The sequence below is a fragment of the Rattus norvegicus genome, chromosome 15 (genome assembly GCF_021556685.1).
Source record: "Rattus norvegicus strain SHRSP/BbbUtx chromosome 15, alternate assembly SHRSP_T2T, whole genome shotgun sequence".
Classification (NCBI taxonomy): Eukaryota; Metazoa; Chordata; class Mammalia; order Rodentia; family Muridae; genus Rattus; species Rattus norvegicus.
The window spans coordinates 44084801-44102887 of record NC_141548.1 but is presented as its reverse complement, the minus strand read 5'-3'; the positions used below and the strand labels follow the sequence as shown (position 1 = coordinate 44102887).

Here is an 18087-nt window from a genome sequence, read left to right as displayed (position 1 = left end):
GTTGTTACTGATTCTTTGGGACAGGGTTTTTCTGTGTAGCCTGGCTGTCCTGAAACTCACTATGTAGATCAGGCTGGCCTTGAACTCAAGAGTTCTACTTGCCTCAGTCTCCTGAGTTCCTAATTAATTCTGCTTTCTTTTGAGAAGCCGTCACCACCCCTCTGGAAGCATTGGTAGGTACCTTCTGATGCTCTGGGGCAGCCGGTCTACTGAGCCTAATTAGAGGTGGCGTAGGGTAAAGATGTGTCATGAAGACTGTGGCTTTCACAGGGACTTGGGCAGCTTGGTGCTGCAGTTTCAGGACTGCTACTGTCAGAGACAGAACTGTGGCTAAACCCCAAAGCCCAAAGGGCACAGGATAAAGATGTCTGGGGGAGGGTCTTCTGCTAAGTCCAGCTCACTGGCTTCCACTTGGGAGAAAGTCAGAATTTCTCTAGGGCTAGAGAAGTAATGTTGCCAAGTGCCTTTGATCTACCTCAAGTAGGTGGCCAGCCTCTTCAGAGGGTCAGGGACAAAAACTGGTGTAGGGAGAGGGCCACAGAAGAAAATAATTGTGAGGCTTCTCTATTCTTTTTTTTACTTCCATTGTTGTTGTTTTGTTTTTGTTTGTTTTGTTATTGTTGCTGTTTTTCTGAGACGTGATCTCTTTCAGCCTAACCTTACCTTGAACTCACCACATACCCAAGGATAACCTAGAACTTCTTAATCTCTTGACTGGAAGGATTCGACCTCCAGAGGATTAGAATTATAGAAATCCACCACTACACTCAGTATTATGCCTTTGGTTCTGGAAATAGAACCCAGGCTAGACACACATTCTACCAGCTGAGCTACATTCCCAGCCCCTTCCCTGACTGTTTTTGGACTGTGTTCTGGTCCTTCAGAGTCTGGGCTCAAAAACCCAGTCCTAAGTGTTCCAATCTTATACCAGTCATATCACACATCCCTGATATTCATCTGCCCCTGGGGTGGGGGCCACAGGGCCATTGCTGAGAACATGAGACAGGTCTGGCTGCAGAGAAAGGTGCATGGAGGGAGAAGCCAGGTGTGGCAGGAGTTGGGTGGGGGGAGGTCAACCATCGCTAGAGGTCCGGAGCACCCGAGGACCCCAAATGGGGCAATAGGCTCTGGGCCCCCAGGTCACAGGGCCTCTCCGGGAATTGCAGGCGGCATCTATTTCAGAGTTTATGGTAAGAGGCTGGAGCTTGCACACACAGACAGCACACCCCACCCTTTAAGGAAGTAAAGAGGAGAGCAGCAGGGGTGTGGTTAACGACCGAAAGGAGGAGGTGGGTGGGGGGAAAACAACCTGTCAGCCTCTTACTCAGCCTCTGCCGGCTGAGCCTTGCGTCCTACCTGCTGGCGGCTGCACTCACCTTGCCCAGCCCGGAGCCCTGGCCCGAGTCCGCGCCTCGCCCGAGGGTGAGTCCAGCATGTCGCTACCCAACGCCGGGGTCAGAGACCCGTAGATCGTTCGACTTGAGTGGGAAGCTGGAGGGGGGTCTACAGTTCGGTCCTTTGGGGAGCCCAGAATTCCTGGAAAGGTAGCCAAGGACCCAGAAAGTCGGATTCGCGGAGCAGGTGCTCTCCCTGAGCTTGCCGCTCTGTGCTGGGGAGAAGGCATCTATTTTTGGAGTTCTTTTAAGACTGAAGGGTGTTTCTCCCTTTTTGTCCTGTTAGTTTATTCAGACAGGGAAAACTAGGGGCACGGTTGAGGTCGACTCAGCAAAGCTGCTCATCACTAAAGGTTAGATTTGGGAACTCCAAACCCAACCGAGGGCTTCAGAACCCAACTTCAGCTCTAGCTCAGACCTCTGCCCAGGCACTAGCACTCTTCTCTAGTGCCCTTTGGCACCCATGTGGTCTATCTTCCCACCCCTGTACCACCCCTATCCCCAACCTCTGGGACGTTTTTTGTTTGCTTGTTTGTTGTTTTGTTTTCCCTGAAGCCGGAGCTTTAAGACAAGTGGGGGTTCTCCAAGAGGAACTATACCATAGTGTGTGTGTGTGTGTGTGTGTGTGTGTGTGCACGCGCGTGTGTGCTGAAGTTCCAAAGTTCACACCAGCCACACTGGCTCATGTTGAAGCTTCCTTGCCCATGTCCCTCAAGGGTTAAGTTCTGGGCTGCCGTTCTGCTGCCAGGCTGTGCGTGGGCAAAGCTTTAGGTGGGTGAACAGTGAGCATATGGGTGATGTTCTGAGGCCCACCAAGCCCTGCCACCTGCCCTCACCCTCAGCCATAGGACACCAGCATCTCCCATCACCCCTATACTGGAAAGCAAGATTCCTGCTGGGCTCCTTGAAGGAACCAAGCTGGGACCTGGGGATTGGGGGGTGAGGTAGAGGGAGAGCGAGGTGGCTTTAGCCAGGGAGGATTGGAAAGCTAGAGGGAGAAGAACCTTGGCAGATCTTGAGCCAGTCTGGAGCCCTCTGAGACAATGTGCATGGTTTGGAAAGGGTAGGGGTGCCAGGAAGCCCCGTGTACTCAGGTCGATAAGCCCTTACCCCTTACCGTTCACAGTCGCTACGGGCCCGGGCAGAGGTGCAAGAAAGATGCAGACGGGGGGGGGGGGGGGGGGATTGACTCCCGACCATAGGGAGGAAGGAAGAAGTCACATTCATAAGAAAGACCTAACTTTGGCAGGACAGTCTGACTTGTTTCTTTCACTTACTACTAGCTTCCTGCATCCAGGTGCTCCAGTCAGGTGACGGAGACTTGGAGGAGCTGGTAGCGCCAGCCGCCCAGGGCCGAGCATATGGGCGGAACTGCCATGGGAAGAAATAGAGTTCCGCCAATACAGTGCCAGAGGGTGGGCAGGGCTGGGCAGGAGCAGGTCCTGAATCTTTCTGGCCAAAGCAGCTGTGAAAACTGAAGATCAATAGGGGTTAACTAAACAAGGAGAAGAAAGCAGGTCAGAGCCTGGGAAGTACAGAATCCAAGACTAAGAGCGGCAAGAAATCTCAGAAGCGCAGCTTGTTAGGAGCCTAGAGTTCAGAGGTGAGGGGAAGCTGAACCCTTAAATAGAGGATGATCCCCAGGTCTGGGAAGGCGTGCTCAGGCTGCCTTGGCAACTACTCCCTGGAGCAAAGCTTGGAACCTCAGGCTGCTTGAAACTTCCCAGGGTGCCTCCACTCTGGGATGGAGGTGCCAGATTTAGCAAATGGAAACATGGGACATTCAGATTTGAATTTTAAATGTGTAAAGTTGTTGCGATTTTGTTCTCAGCGTTAAGTATGTTTCGCACAGTATATAGTACCCAGGCATCACTCACAGTTTATCTGAAACTTAACTGGATGTCCTGAGTCTGCCTGGGACACGGAGGCTGCTGTTCTTCTGAGAAGTCTAGACTGAGAACTAACCCAGCGCCTTGAGAACAGGCTCAGGGCATATTTATTTTGTGACAAATGCTGATAGATCCAGTTGATTGGTCATGACATTACTATTAAGAAAAGAAAAGCAGGGGCTGGGGATTTAGCTCAGTGGTAGAGCGCTTACCTAGGAAGCGCAAGGCCCTGGGTTCGGTCCCCAGCTCCGAAAAAAAGAACCAAAAAAAAAAAAAAAAGAAAAGAAAAGAAAAGCAGGTCCCCAGTAGGTTTACTCGTCTGCAGATTTGAGAGAGAGTCTAGCAACCATGAAAGCAGCTAGGCTACTTGGTAGTACCTTGGAAAGAAACTGGACCAATGGTCCTAGACTCAGAGCTATGGAAAGCTTTTGGATTCTCAGAACCTCAGAGCCTATCTGTCTAGGTTTAGGGTAGGATCCTTGATAATGTATAAAAACCCCACTTGAGTCCTATGTGTATTAACTGTAAATGACACATTCACATTGACCAAAAAGAGCATCCACAAAGTGCTTGGGACCCACCTTCTTCTGTTTACCTTTATAGAGTGCCTAGAGATCTCAGGAAACCTATTTGGTTTGGCTCCTGCTTCTAGCTAGAAAAGTTTGCCTCTGGACAGAGGTGGGAAGGAGAGTGAGACAAAGTTACTTCTTCCTTACCCATTCACATTTCTTCTTTACCCTTATTTCAAAGACAAGAGGAGAAAAAGGGTTCTCTTCCTGGAGAGCAGCAGGTAGGGAGAGAGGACTGGCTCAAACCTTAATTAACTGGAGAGAAGTATGAATGGATGAAAAGAAAATGTGCATGAAGCACCCAAAAATGCACCATAAAATTAGGTTTCCATTGTCCTTCATTTTATAATAACTTCCTCATTTGGAAACTCTACCTAGGGCTAGAAGAACAAAGGGCACCGGGTGAGATGGGTCCTGGCTTTAATGAAAACATTCCTAAGGAGTCAGAGACCTCCTAAAAGGAGAGAGACAGAGAGACTGAGAGAAACAGAGACAGAGACAGAGAGAGAGACTGAGAGAGACAGAGACAGAGAGAGAGACTGAGAGAGACAGAGACAGAGATGGAGAGAGACAGAGACAGAGACAGACAGAGAGAGAGGCAGAGACAGAGACAAAGACAGATAGACAGACACAGAGACACAGAAAGACATAGACAGAGACGGAGAAATGTGTTTCCCCTGAGGACTAATGGGTTATATTAAATAGTCCTTCTCTTCAGTGGTGAATCTATGTTACCCCAACCCAGCCCATTTTGTCCCCAGTCCCTTAGGGGTGCCATTTATCCAATAGAAATATCCAGAGATTCTGTCAATGAAACATTCAAACGATATGCTGTTTACATTTGCATGTCCAGGGTTGTGCGAAGTCCTGCAGAAAAGGCAAGTGTGCCCTGGGATGGGCCTAGCATTCCCTGAATGCAGCTACTCCAGGCCACCAGGTTTTCAAAGAAAATAAGCATTACCCATAGACAGAATGTGAATGCACATGGGGAGCGCAGGCCACATGATCTATCGGAAGTCATTGCTCCCCCACACTTCTAACTAGGATGGATGAAACTCCTAGAGTTGACATGCCCAGCCCAGAGACGGTCAGGAAATAAACTTTGCGTGCAACATTCCAGCCTCAAAAACGTTCAGGAATAGAAATCTCCCTTACCCACGGCTGCTTAGCCCTTCTCGATTGATGGGGTCCTCAGTCTCCCCAGTCGCTCACCGCCAAGGATCAATTATCTCAGACCACCGGGCCACAGCCAAGGATCTATTATCTCAGACCACCGGGCCTGCCAGGGGAATGGGAAATTCAAGGAGTTAACCAAAAGGCAGCGATCAGAGAGGCACAGCTGGGATGGTTTGAGAGGCAGAGCAAGGATGAAAGAGAGTCAGAGGTGGGGGGAGGGGGAGGGGGTGTGTCCAGGCCAGTCCCAAGACAAAGGAGGGAGAGTAGAACCTTGTAACACTAAGAAGGAGTAGAATGGGCAGGAACTCAGGATTACGGTGACTCTAACTGGAACTTCTCTGTGACCCTGTGAAGGTCATTTAGCTGTGGCTTCCTTATCTGTAAAGCAGAGGTGGTAGTCAGGCTTTTGAGGGTAAGATGATGTCATCTGCATTAGCCAGGACACAGATAAAACAGAGATGACATCCACCATCACCCAGGGCAGGATAGGAGAGCCCCGTACTGCCACCCCTGACTCCTGTACTATGCTGGGTCACCCTGTGAGAGTCAGAGCATTGGTTGTCTGGTGGAGAAGCCAGGCCTTCAGAGCACTGGGGCTGTAGACATGCACCAAGAAGTATGGACTATGGTTTCACTATTAATTAATATTACCCCATGAGAAGGCCTGATCAGGTAACAACTTAATCCCTCTGCTGTACATAAAACATAACAGACTCACAGTAGATACTCAGAAGTGTGAATTCTCCCATATCTTAAAATTTATGGGCTACATTTGAGCCCATAAGAAACCAATGGTTATTGTTGTTATTTTGTTTGACTATGTAGCACACATGTTTGTGGTGGGACAGGGGTGGACTCAGGGAGGGGGTTGTACAAGTGCCTGTGTATGCTCAGTGTAGGTTGGAGATCAGCCTCAGGCATTATTTTCCAGAATGCCATCCATCCATCTTGATTTTCCAGATGTGTCTTAGTTTCTCTTCCTGTTGCTGTGATCAAGTACTCTGGCAAAAGCAGCTTAAAGAAAAAAAAAATTCAGTCAGCCATGACAGGAAAGTCAAGGCAGAAATCACTTGAAGCAGCTGGTCACATTATATCCTCAACCCAAATATGGTGCCACTCACAGTGGGCAGGTCTTCCCACCCCAATTACAGGAATCAAGACACCCCCCACAGATAACCCAGATCCTAGATTCTGTTGAGCTGACAACACCAGTTACCACAGGGTCATTAATTTACCTCTAACTTGCTCATTCTGCTTGGTCAGTGGGTGGCTAGCAAGCCCCAGGAACATGCCTTGTTTAAGTACCCCAATGCAATTATCTTATCAGCTGAGTCATCTCTCCTGCCTGCTTTTGTTTTAAGTTTTCTGAGATAAGGTAACTCTGGACCCCATCTTGGCCTCAAACAACCATCACCACCTCTACCTGCTGCATCCCTCCCCCCAAGTCTTCTGAGCCCTGAGATCTCAGGGATGTACTCCCATGCCCAGGAATTTTTTCTTTCTGGTTTGGGGACATAACAGAAGGTCTCACAAATGGCAAGCAGACACACTACCAGTGAGTTCCACCTCAGTTTTTTTTTTCTGTTCTATTCCTGAAGCCATAGACCACCTCTGTCAGGAGAATAATATTCCCCAGTTGACAACTCAGTTTTTTATTTGGGCTGCCCCACTCCCAAGCCAGCATGCTCTGGGTACAGCTCTTGGCCAGGAAAGATGATGCCCACTGATACCCATCAGGCCCTGGAGCCTGAAGGACCATTTAATGGAGTAGGCAGCAGAACATGGTGGCTATTTTTCTAGGCCTTTTCGTTTAGCATGCAAAGCACTGAGCTGTGTGAGGGGGTGGCGGGGGAGGGGGCAGCCTTTTGAGTCACTCTGCTGTTTCTCAAGGTATAATTATTACTCGTGATGACAGTCTGATTAAGAGAGCAGACTCCAGGCTGTACATTTTGAAGCATTTCTACCTAGATGCAATGGGAAGATTGATGCAGTGTAGTGTTTGGGGATCTTGAGAGAGAGAGAGAGAGAGAGAGAGAGAGAGAGAGAGAGAGAGAGAGAGAGAGAGAGGGAGGGAGAGGGAGGGGGGAGGGAGGGAGGGAGGGAGGGAGGGAGAGAGAGAGAGAGAGAGAGAGAGAGAGAGAGAGAGAGAGAGAGAGAGATCCTCCAGACAGACTCAGGTGGAATTACTAGGAGGCACCTCTCTGGGTTCTGGGTCTCTCCAGCCTTTCCTTTTGCCCAGTGCTAAAGGGGCCGGGGCTCTTAGGAGGTACAGGCCAGTGAGGTTAACACGAAGATGAACCATAGCCGCGTCCAGGAAGCTTGAGCGTCTCTATAGCGCACTTAACATTTTCTCCCTCCCAACGTGCCTGACATTGTCAGTAGCATTCCTCTCACAACTTCCTCAGCCACACACCCTCACCCCTGCCAACTCTCCCCAATGTGGCCCTCTTTCCTGTACCCATAGGCCTGCTGGGAATTTCTTCCCAGTTTGAATTTGGCTCTCCCACAGGGTTCCTTTCTGTAGCAGAGGTTCTGGCCACTTGAAGCAGGCACACCATGTCCTGGTTTCTAAAGTAGCTTTGTCCTCTTTCCACTTCCTTTCTGTTGCTTAGCTGCGTGTGGTGATGGCACATTTTGAACCAGTCTTCTCAGTTCACCTTCCACCTCAGGGGGTTGCCTCTCCAGGTAGGTTTAATGCTGGCTCCCCAACATCTGTGCGTCTGCTCTTGGCAACATCCCATTCAGGCCTTTCCACTAATGACACAGATGCTGGGCTCTGATCTTCACAGTCATCAACTGCAGTAGTCATAAGGGGATTGTAAGCCCGAGAGTCCCAAGATTCAGGCTTAGTGCTGTGGAGCCTCCACCCAATGGTGCCTCATTCAGCCTCAGTGAATAAAAACCCAGCTTGAGAGCCTGGGCCCTGGAGTCTTCAATAACTGGCTAAACTTCCTTTTGAAGAAATTTCTCTACTTTTTGCTATTTGATAGGGAACTGGCACCGTCTGTCTGACAGAATTCTTGGGAGAAATGCTTGATGCCTGTCACCATGTCCTATAAAATAGCACAGGCATCGTGACAGGAAAAAGAGATGGTTTGGGATGAGAAAGTTGTGAATTCTAGTCTTAACTTATTTTCTATTGCATGAGCTTACCAAGCCTCAGTTTCTCCCTTGTAATCCATTTCCCACATTTGTTGAGTGTTTCTCTCACCTCCCCTGATCTGAGGACTCCTATCTACCTTAGCACGATCATAGTCTGCCAGGGGTGGAAGGAGGATACTGCATGGAGAGGAATATCTTTAAGAGAAGGTGGAGCTCTGTGGTGCCGTGAGAAAGGCACAGCATGCGTAAGACTAGAGGAGAGACTACTTCTGGCTCAGACTTGATGCGCTGTTTGTGTTCAAAGAAAAGAGTAAATAGGAGCCTGGAGGTGGGAGGACGGGCAGAGTTGATTGACTCATTCTGGGTGGGGCCAAGGGCAGCAAAAAGCCAGAGTCTGTACAGGTGACGGACGAGATAAAAACCTGGACTCGGAAGCTGAAGACTGCGGACACTCTTGGAGGAAATAATGATTTTATTGGGAAGGCAGCAGCAGGGTGCTGTTGCAGACGTTGAGTTGAGTCAAGGGGCTTTGGTCAGTTTTGGGGAGCAGGGTACATAGTAGATAGGTTGGCAGAAAACTTGAGCTCGTGTTGGGGTAGACGTTTAACAGTCCACGCAGAGGCTGGGAGGGGTGTCCAGCAGAATATCCGGGTATCGGCCGAGGCTTCCACTTTCTGGGCACTGCAGATTTGTTTTGTTTTTATGAATTTGAAAGCTGGAAGGAAGGCTTATGGGAATGCTTGCGTGTGTAGACTGCCTAGGTCATTTGCATTCTTCATGACCTTTTTTTCCTTTAAGTTGTGGATGCACACATGGACGTGCACACTCACTCACGCACGCATGCTCTTTTTGATGGTCCTTGCTCTTCTTAGGTCTGTGTTAACTCCCATCCTGTCTACAGCACCCCATGATGGCCTCTGAACACATAGCAGTTAGATCTGCAGATCTTTCTCTATCCGCATCTCCCGGGGGCCCTCCACTTCAAAGTGTAAGAACATCCCACTGGAGTGGTTAACCTCAAACTGAAGTCCTTTCCTCTCACCCAGGTCTCTCCTTCCAGCGCTCCGTCTCCAGGCCCCTGTTCTTTCCACACACTCAGGAGGCTTGCCCTGGCTTCCTACCCTTCCTCTGCACCTTCACCTACCCTGCTCAAATCTCACCCTCTGAGTCCCACAGATTCTTGCTTCATACTTCCCATTCCTTCTTTCCTTATTTTATGGCCTCCACTCAGGGTGCAGGTCTTATCACCTAATATTACCAAATATAATTAATACCTCTCTCCTCCTCCCATCCCAAGGAGCTCTCCAGGATGGGATTCCAAATTCCTCAAATGTATGACTCAGGGCCCTCCTTTTTTAACTTTTGAGGTTATTATTTAATTACAACATTTCTTTGCTCCAAAGCCTCTCACATACCCCTTGCCTGCTCTCCCTCAAAGACATGGCTTCATTTTTAAAATTGTTACATGTATATATGTCTATACATATATTTCTAAGTACAACCTCAACAGTCCATGTATGCTATCTGTGTGCAATCCAACCTTAATTGACCCTTCTCACCCCATGTCCTTAGATATCCCAAACAAAGCCCTTCACCCCTAACAAGCTGCCTTGGTCACTTGTACCCACAAATCTCTATTCCCATGGAGAACACCAGTCCCATCCACTTTTGTAAACCAAGACCTACTTATTCCTGTTCTAAAACTTACTTCATGGCACACTTTGGAAACCTGCCCTCCCCCTGGCAGCCTCCAGGCTTCTTGAGTGCCAGGATCTGAAGAATTTATTGAGCCTTGCACTCAATTCTTCCTAGCAAGGGAGGTGCTTTTCCTTCTCCAGTCCTTCAAACACCCTCAGATTCCACAGTCATGAGATTCCATGTCCCCATCACTCCTTCCCCACACACTCATGCCTGCCTGAACCTGGCTATACAGCCTAGCTCTTCCTCATTCCTGGCACCAAGTGTCACATCTAGTTGTGACACGGAAGACATTATCAAGCCTCTTCCTAGATAGCTGTCTTCCTTTGGGGCAGAGATTTCCCGAAAACCCAGAGAGGGGTCATGGATCAAGATAAGGAGCCTGAGAATGCCTTTACAAACCCACTCCTGAGTCCTTCGAATGCTCCAGACTCTGATTTATTTACTAGCTCTTTCTTTTTCTTGCTCTGAGTTGGTCTGGGCCAGGATGAGGAAAGTCAAAAGATGGAAATCGGGGTAGCTTCTGTGTAAAGTTGAAAGTACACAGGAGAGAGACCCACAAAGCAGAGATTGGCAGGGATCCCAGGGTACAGCGGCACTCATCAGTGTACATACCGTCATCTGGACTTCACCCTCACAGTGACCACAAGCCTATCTCCTGTGCTTGTGGACTCTGAGCTTTCGGCTCCTGCGGTCTCGAGAGGTAAGGACTCCTGGTGTATGTTAACTGTATTTGCAGAGTAATCTGTCATCCTTAGAGGGGACCTGACTCTATAGAAAGATACCGTCGGTATGTTTGTGCTGAGTTCCTAACCCATGTTCCCACCTAGAGGTGCCTGAAAGATTGGAGAGCCTTGCCTTTGGGTTGGTGAGCTTGGGTTAGTGGTATGCACAGTTGTACACACAAACTCTTTGAAAGGTGTGTAATTTTCTCTTCTGAGCTCACACTTATGGGAAGAAAGTATATAACTTTCACTTGATGTCCCAAGGAATCTAGAGCTCAAAGGATTAAGACACTGGGGCTAAGGATAGAGCTCAGTGGGTAAGAGCATGTGCTGTACATGTGTGTGGACCTCAGTTTGAACCACTGGCATCCATAGAAAAAACTGGGCATGACTAGAAGTGCCTATAATCCCAGTTCTGGGCTCAGGGTAGAGATAGGAGGATCCCAGAGCTTGGGGGTCAGCTATTCTAGCTGAATGAGACTTTCTGGTTCAGTGAGACTCTCTCTTAAATTACTAAGTTAGAGAGTAATTGCCGAAGACATATGAGGCCTTCTTCCTCTACCCTCCCCGTGGACCCTGCACATAGACATACAAGCACAACATATATACCATATATCACACTCCAACACACATGGAGGCCCACAATAATTTTTTAGAAGATTTGTTTATTTTATGTATGTGAGTACACTGTCTCTCTCTTCAGACACACCAGAAGAGGGCATTGGATCCCATTACAGGTGGTTGTGGTTGCTGGGAATTGAACTCAAGACCTCCGGAATAGCAGTTGTGCTCTTAACTGACGAGCCATCACTCCAGCCCCCATAAAATAATTTTTAATAAAGATCAAAACAGATTCTTACTAGGTATCATTGCCAGCTTTACACAATTCTTATAAGCATGACTTCATGCTTGAGCTCTTGCTTAATTCAGTCGAGAAGCCCCAGAGAGGACCCAGAACACTGTTCTGAGAGCCAGTTCTACATCCTAAGGACCCAACACCGCATTAACACATGCTTAGCATTTGTGCACTCGGTGTGTACAGACATGTGCCTAAGAATTCCCAATATCCCAGCAAGAACATTTTTAATAAAGCTAATTTGGATCTGTCAGATTTTAGGATAATAGTTAATATATTATTTCGGTTACACATGCTATATCACATACTATGTGAAATACAGCCTTCCCCCAGCTCCTTCATCTATCACAGCAGTAGACTCATCCCTCATCAGCTTTGGCCTGTAAATGTTATCACCCCATGGCTAGGGAAGGCGGCTACTCCTTATGAATTCAATGTGTTCATTTTTACAATAATGGCATTTTTGAGCTATAATTTAAATATTACAAAACGTGCCCTTTTCAAACACACAATTCATTGCTTTTAAAGAATTTTATATTGACAGGTTATATGTACAACCATCACCACTGCCAATCACACACATTTTCATTATTCCAGAAAGAAACCCTGAACCATCAGGCTTGCCTCTCCACCATTGCTAGTATGCTTTCTATGTGTAGGGAGTTTCTCCTCTAGACAGAGTGCAAGTGGGATCATAGACTGTGATTTGCTTCCTTCTGATAGTATGTTTTGAAGCTCTGTGCATGTTGTCCTATCTCTTAGCCCTTTGTTCTATTTTCATTGATGAATAACATTCTATTGTATGGATATACTACGTTGGGCAAGGGTTTTGAGAATTCTATACATGAACGCACTGTAGTTGCCTCATTTCTATCCTTACCTCTAACCCCTCCAACTCATCCTGGGTAACCCTGAACTCTTGTCTTTTATAATGTGTGCACATGTGTGTGTGTGTGTGTGTGTGTGTGTGTGTGTGTGTGTGTGCGCGCGCACGCGTGCACTCTCGCGCACACACACACGCACACACACACGCACACACACACACACACACACACACACACACACAGTCCAATTAGTGTTGCCTGTATTTAGATGGGTATAGGGGCTGATTTCAGGGTGTGGGTATTAAGTACTGTCCCTGAAGAGAACTAAACTTTCTCTCCCCCAGGAGCTACTGATTGCCTATAGTTCTTCAGTTGCCTTCTGACCCCCTCTTCCCTCATCTACGTTGGCATGTCAAACTGGTGTGACCTTGTGCACACAACCATATTGTGTCCAGAAGACACCATCTCACAGCAACCATCCTGGTTTTCTGGCCCTTACATTCTGGCCCCTCTTCCATGATATTCCCTGACTTCTTGCTCTAGGATGCTGTATTGTAGATGTCCCACGTGGGGCTGGGCACTCCATTTTCACGTTTCCTTGGCACTTTGACGAGTTGTGGTTCTCTGTAAAAGACCCAAAGAAACTGCAAAAAGAACCTTCTCTGATTAAAGTGAGTGCTGTGTTATCTGCAGCTATAAGGATAAGCATTTAGAAAGCAACGGAACACTCTATCAGCCTGCTAAAGTGGCGCTAACAGGTTGTCCTCTAGGGTCTATGACCTTTCAAACCGTGGGCTCTTAGCTATGCTTACATCACCAGGTCTGAGTTCCTGCTTATTGAGTGGACTTAATTCCAAGACAGTAGTTGTACCACAGTGGCACAGTTGGATGTCTCTTCCGGGTCAGACACTATTGCAGCAGTGAGTCAGGGTTTCCCTTCCCCTGAGTCCTCGCTGCCTTTGATATGTCAATTGTTTTCTTGATCTTAGCCACGAAATATCAAAGTAATTTTAGTTGAGTGACTGCTAAGGATATTGAATAGTTTAAAGGGTACTTTGTAGTCATTTTTATTTCTTCTTTTGAGAACTATCGGTTCAGATGTGTGCTGATTTGAACAAACCTTTAGTTTCATCTTTGACTGCTTAGTCAGCAGAAAGTAACACTTTGAAAGGGTTAGAAGAATTAGGATGGTAGGTCTTGGAGGAAGTGTGTCACTGGAGGTGGGCTTTGAGGTTTCAGAAATCTGTTCCAGTTTCAGCCTCTCTCTCTCTCTCTCTCTCTCTCTCTCTCTCTCTCTCTCTCTCTCTCCACCCCCCCCCCTCTGCTTGTGGATCAGGTGGTAGATCTCAGCTACTTCTTCAGTACCACTCCTGCCTGTTGCCATGCTCTCTGTCATGATGATAATGGACTGAGCTGTAAACAAGTCGTCTCTTCACAGCGATACCAAGACAGAAATCTATAGCCCATTTTTTAATTGGGTCACTTGTTCTCTTGATATTTTGTTTTCTGAGTTCTTTGTATATTCTGGGTAGAATCCTCTGTCTGATGCATGGCCATCTCTCCTACCCTGCGTGTTCCTCTTCACTCAATTGATCGTTTCCTTTGCTGTACTACACCTTTGTTGTTCCACGGGCTCACATAGTCAATTGTTAGCCTTGCTTCCTGGGTAAATTCACAAAGTCCTGTCCAACTGTGTTTTCCTCCAGCTGCTCAGAGTTTAGGTTTCCCACCGATGTCATTAAGCAATCTGGAGGTGACTTGTCTAAAGGGTGATAATAAGGGTCTGATTTTATTTTTCTATATGTGGACATCAAGTTTTCCCAGCAGTTTGTTGATGCTGCCTTTCCTGTGCTGTGTATTTTGACACTTCGTTGAATATCAGTTGATTAAAATTGTGTGCACTTAAGGCTACTTTTTATTTCCCTATTCCGTACTTGATGGGCAGTTGTATTTCCTACCTTTCAACAAGTATAAATAGTGCCGCTGTGAATCTCATGTGATGTTTTTGTGTGGATATATGCTCTCATTTCTCTGAATTACATACTTCAGAGTGGAATAATGGGGCACACAGTAACTCTATGCTTAGTGCTTTAAAATACTTTATTACATTTATTTATTTGCCCGCATGTGTGTGTTCACACTATGGCATGCCACGTGTGTGCAGAACAACACATTGGAGTCAGGTCTCTCCATCCTGAGGCTTAAACTCATATCATCTGGCTTGTCAGCATCAGCTTTCTCTGCTGAGTCACCTTGCAATGCCTACGTTTAACATTTTGAGCAGTTGCCAAACTGTTTTTTTTTTCCAGAGCTGGGGACCGAACCCAGGGCCTTGTGCTTGCTAGGCAAGCGCTCTACTGCTGGGCTAAATCCCCACCCCCAAACTGTTTTACATAGTGTTTGCATGGTTTTAATTATCAACAGCAGAACACAGCCATTCCAGTCTGTGGTGGTTTGGTTGAAAATGGCCCAATAGGCTCAAGAATTTGATACTTGTTCTCCAGTTAGTGGAAGTGTTTGAGAAGAGATAGGAGGTGTGGCCTTGTTGGAGGACATGTCACAGTGGGGTGGGCCATGGGGTTTCTAAAGCCCACTCGAGGCTCAGTCTTTCTGTCTCCTGCCTTTGGATCAGGAAGTGAGCTCTCAGCTCCTGTCCCATGACCTGCCTGTTCCCATGTTCTACATCATGATTGTCATGATCTACCTTCTGAAACTGTAAGCAAGCCCCCGATTGCATGCTTTCTGTTAGAAGTTTGCCTTGGCTGGGGATTTAGCTCAGTGGTAGAGCGCTTACCTAGGAAGCGCAAGGCCCTGGGTTCGGTCCACAGCTCCGAAAAAAAGAACCAAAAAAAAAAAAAAAAAAAGAAATGATATCTAGTTTGGGGGCTGGGGATTTAGCTCAGTGGTAGAGCGCTTGCCTAGCAAGCGCAAGGCCCTGGGTTCGGTCCCCAGCTCCAGAAAAAAAAAAAAAAAAAAAAAAAAGTCCTTGCTTAAGGGGTTGGGGATTTAGCTCAGTGGTAGAGCGCTTGCCTAGCAAGCGCAAGGCCCTGGGTTCAGTCCCCAGCTCTGAAAAAAAGAAGCAAAAAAAAAAAAAAAAAAAAAAAAGAAGTTTGCCTTGACCGTGGTGATTTATCACAGCCAAAGAACAGTGACTGAAACTCTGTTTCTCCGTGTTCTCACCTGCACCCGCTACTGTTTGTGATTTTGACTCTAACCGTCTTAGTGGGGATGTCCTGTCTTATTGCAATTTTACTTTTATTTTCAATGTCTAATGAGAGTGTGTCTTTGTACAACCCTCGTGGACACCCAAGATGCTTCCTTGAAGAAACATCTATTTGTATCCTCTGGAAAATACTTCTGAAAGCCCACAGTATAACCATCCAATTCATTGCTCTTTAAAGGGCTTTTTAAATCACTGAGTTCATGGAGCTGTGCCTTTAATAAAAAATACAGAATCTAAATCATTGCTTGAGAAAGAAAGCAGTTCTGTCAAAGGACCTTTCTAAGGACCATGTGTCCAGCTAGCCAAACCACTCAGGTGCCTTCAGACTCAGATTTTTTCCCAGTTGACTTTTGTTTGAAATATGGTCATTTAGAGAGAAATTTATAATGCGAAAGATCCATAACGGTTGAGTATTAAATTTCTCTTTTCTGATTTAGCTTGGGGGAGGAGAGAAACCCTTACCTTATGCAGATGTGATATTTAGAAGTGGTCACTGGATGGCAGGATGGGTGGATGATGGAGAGATGCCGGGTAGGTGGATGGCTAATGAGAGAATGGGTGGAGGGGTGGAGAGGTGGGTGGATGCTGCGTGGATACATGGGAAGGAAGGGTCTATCAATGGACCGGTGAATGAGTGAGCCAGAAGAGGAACGAAGTGTAGTGAATCAGACAGCCAAGCAGCCCGACCAGACTTCCAACCTCCCGCTGGGTCTTCTTGTTTCTACTCAGAAAAGTAGATGGCTTTCCAGTTACACTCCACAGAGCTAGAAGAGCAGGTTTGTATTGAGAGTTTGAAACAAGATACTGTAGTTCTTGTTGCTTAATACCCCTTTCCATATTCTTTGAGAAGATGGTAGCATGCTTGGCTCTTAGATGTGGCTGAGAAGCCCCAAATTTTATATGGCAGATGCCTGCTTCAGGGACAGGATACAGTTCAGAGGCTTCTTATAGTTCACCATGTTCATGCCTTCCCCATTAGTACTTTTCCTACCAGTTCGAAGACTTCTGGGTCACTGTCTCAAGGCCATTTCCCTTCTCTGGTGTCCAGGTGGGACAGGCTAGCCAGAGATCCCAAGCCCCATGACTCTCTACCAGCTTCCAAGGACAGAAAACACATGAGAGCTAGTGAATGAAGCTCTGGTGTCCGGGGACAGAGTAAGTAAAGGAAAGCAAAAGCAGGCTAGGTGAAAAGGTAGGAAAGGAAGCTGCGGTCGGACACATGAAGACATGACAGACATGGGTCAAAGCTGCAAGAGAGGACGTTTAAAGCTTCAGACCCCGGGAAGAAGTAGCAGGTGCTCTGTAGATAGGCTTTTGTGGCAAGAACATGAAGGCTGGGTGCCTGTAAGATTTACTCAAGTTTACAGTGGGAACTGGGTTCTGGGAGCAAGATTTAATAGAGAGCATTCTGGGTGGGACTGGGACAGTTTCTTCTTTTCTCCTGCCTCTTCCTCCTGTTCTCTCTCTCTCTCTCTCTCTCTCTCTCTCTCTCTCTCTCTCTCTCTCTCTCTCCCTCATTCCTTTCTCATCCCCTCCCTCCTTCCCTTTGCTTTCCCATTCTCTAATCTTCCTTTCCCGTCCTTTCTTTTTTCTCAAGATATAATATTATGTCTCACTCTAACCTCTTGCCCACTATGACTCAAAGGATGACCACGAACTTCTGACCTCCACCTCCAGATTGCAGGGATCACAGTCATAAGCCACAATGCCCAGTTTATGTAGGATTAGGGATCAGTCTCAAATCAAGGCTTCCTGAAGGCTAAGTAAACACTCTACTAACTGAGCCCAAGTTCCAGCCCTGACTCCTTCCTTTACTGGTGATGATCAGTGGTTTTGGAATTAGGCGTTCAGATCTATATCAGTTAGGAAAGGGTCCAGACTCATTCTATAGCCTCTTAGTATTCTCTCTCTCTCTCTCTCTCTCTCTCTCTCTCTCTCTCTCTCTCTCTCTCTCTCTCTGTGTGTGTGTGTGTGTGTGTGTGTGTGTGTGTGTGTGTGTTCATGTTCATGTGTGTCTGTGAGTAGATGTATTTAGTTTACTTATTGTGGGCCAGGTACTATGCTAAGCACTGGGCATGCAGAGGTGAGCAGGAAGCTATCCTCCAGGTAAGGAGAGCTTCTGTGCACACCACATGAGGTACCAGAAGCCAGTACAAATATCTCTGAGTCTCTAAGCAGAGCTATGAATGTTCCCAATCGGAGGCTAGAACGACTTCCTAAGTGAAGTAGTTCAAGGGTAGGTTATCAGGAGTGGATAGGAGCAAGCCATTAGAAGAGTGGCAAAGTTCTTCCCCACTCAGAAGACATGGAAAACTGGCTGGTATGGGAAACTTAACAGCTCAAAGTACCAAGATTTGGCAGAACTGTAGCGTGAGCAATGCAAACAGGATGCAGAGAGGTCCTCTGTCATGGCGGCTTGGCACTCAGCATTATTCCCCAACAGCCAGAAGCCATTGAATATATAGGAACAGAACATTCGGCTATACAGGTTTTTAGGTTGGCAAGACAGTCAGCATTTTGTTTTTGATAGGAGGATTCTGGCCTTAGGCCAGAGGAACTCTAGTGCCAAACACAGAAAGACTCCAGCTGGGAGATTTGCAGACAGCATTCTGGGGTGTGGTCAAGGGCTAT

The 18087-nt window shown here is 47.1% G+C and overlaps 1 protein-coding gene across 6 annotated transcripts in view; it reads left to right on the top strand.

Annotated features, from left to right (window-relative positions):
* Positions 1-1336: 1336 nt before the first annotated feature.
* The window catches only part of Ptk2b (protein tyrosine kinase 2 beta), a 120835-nt gene continuing 104084 nt past the window's right edge, over positions 1337-18087 (top strand). For 3 of the 6 annotated variants that reach the window (XR_015638144.1, XM_087586458.1, XM_087586455.1), the window contains exon 1: positions 1337-1422. The gene's annotated coding sequence lies outside the window, so the exon portion shown is untranslated. 6 annotated transcript variants of the gene reach the window in all.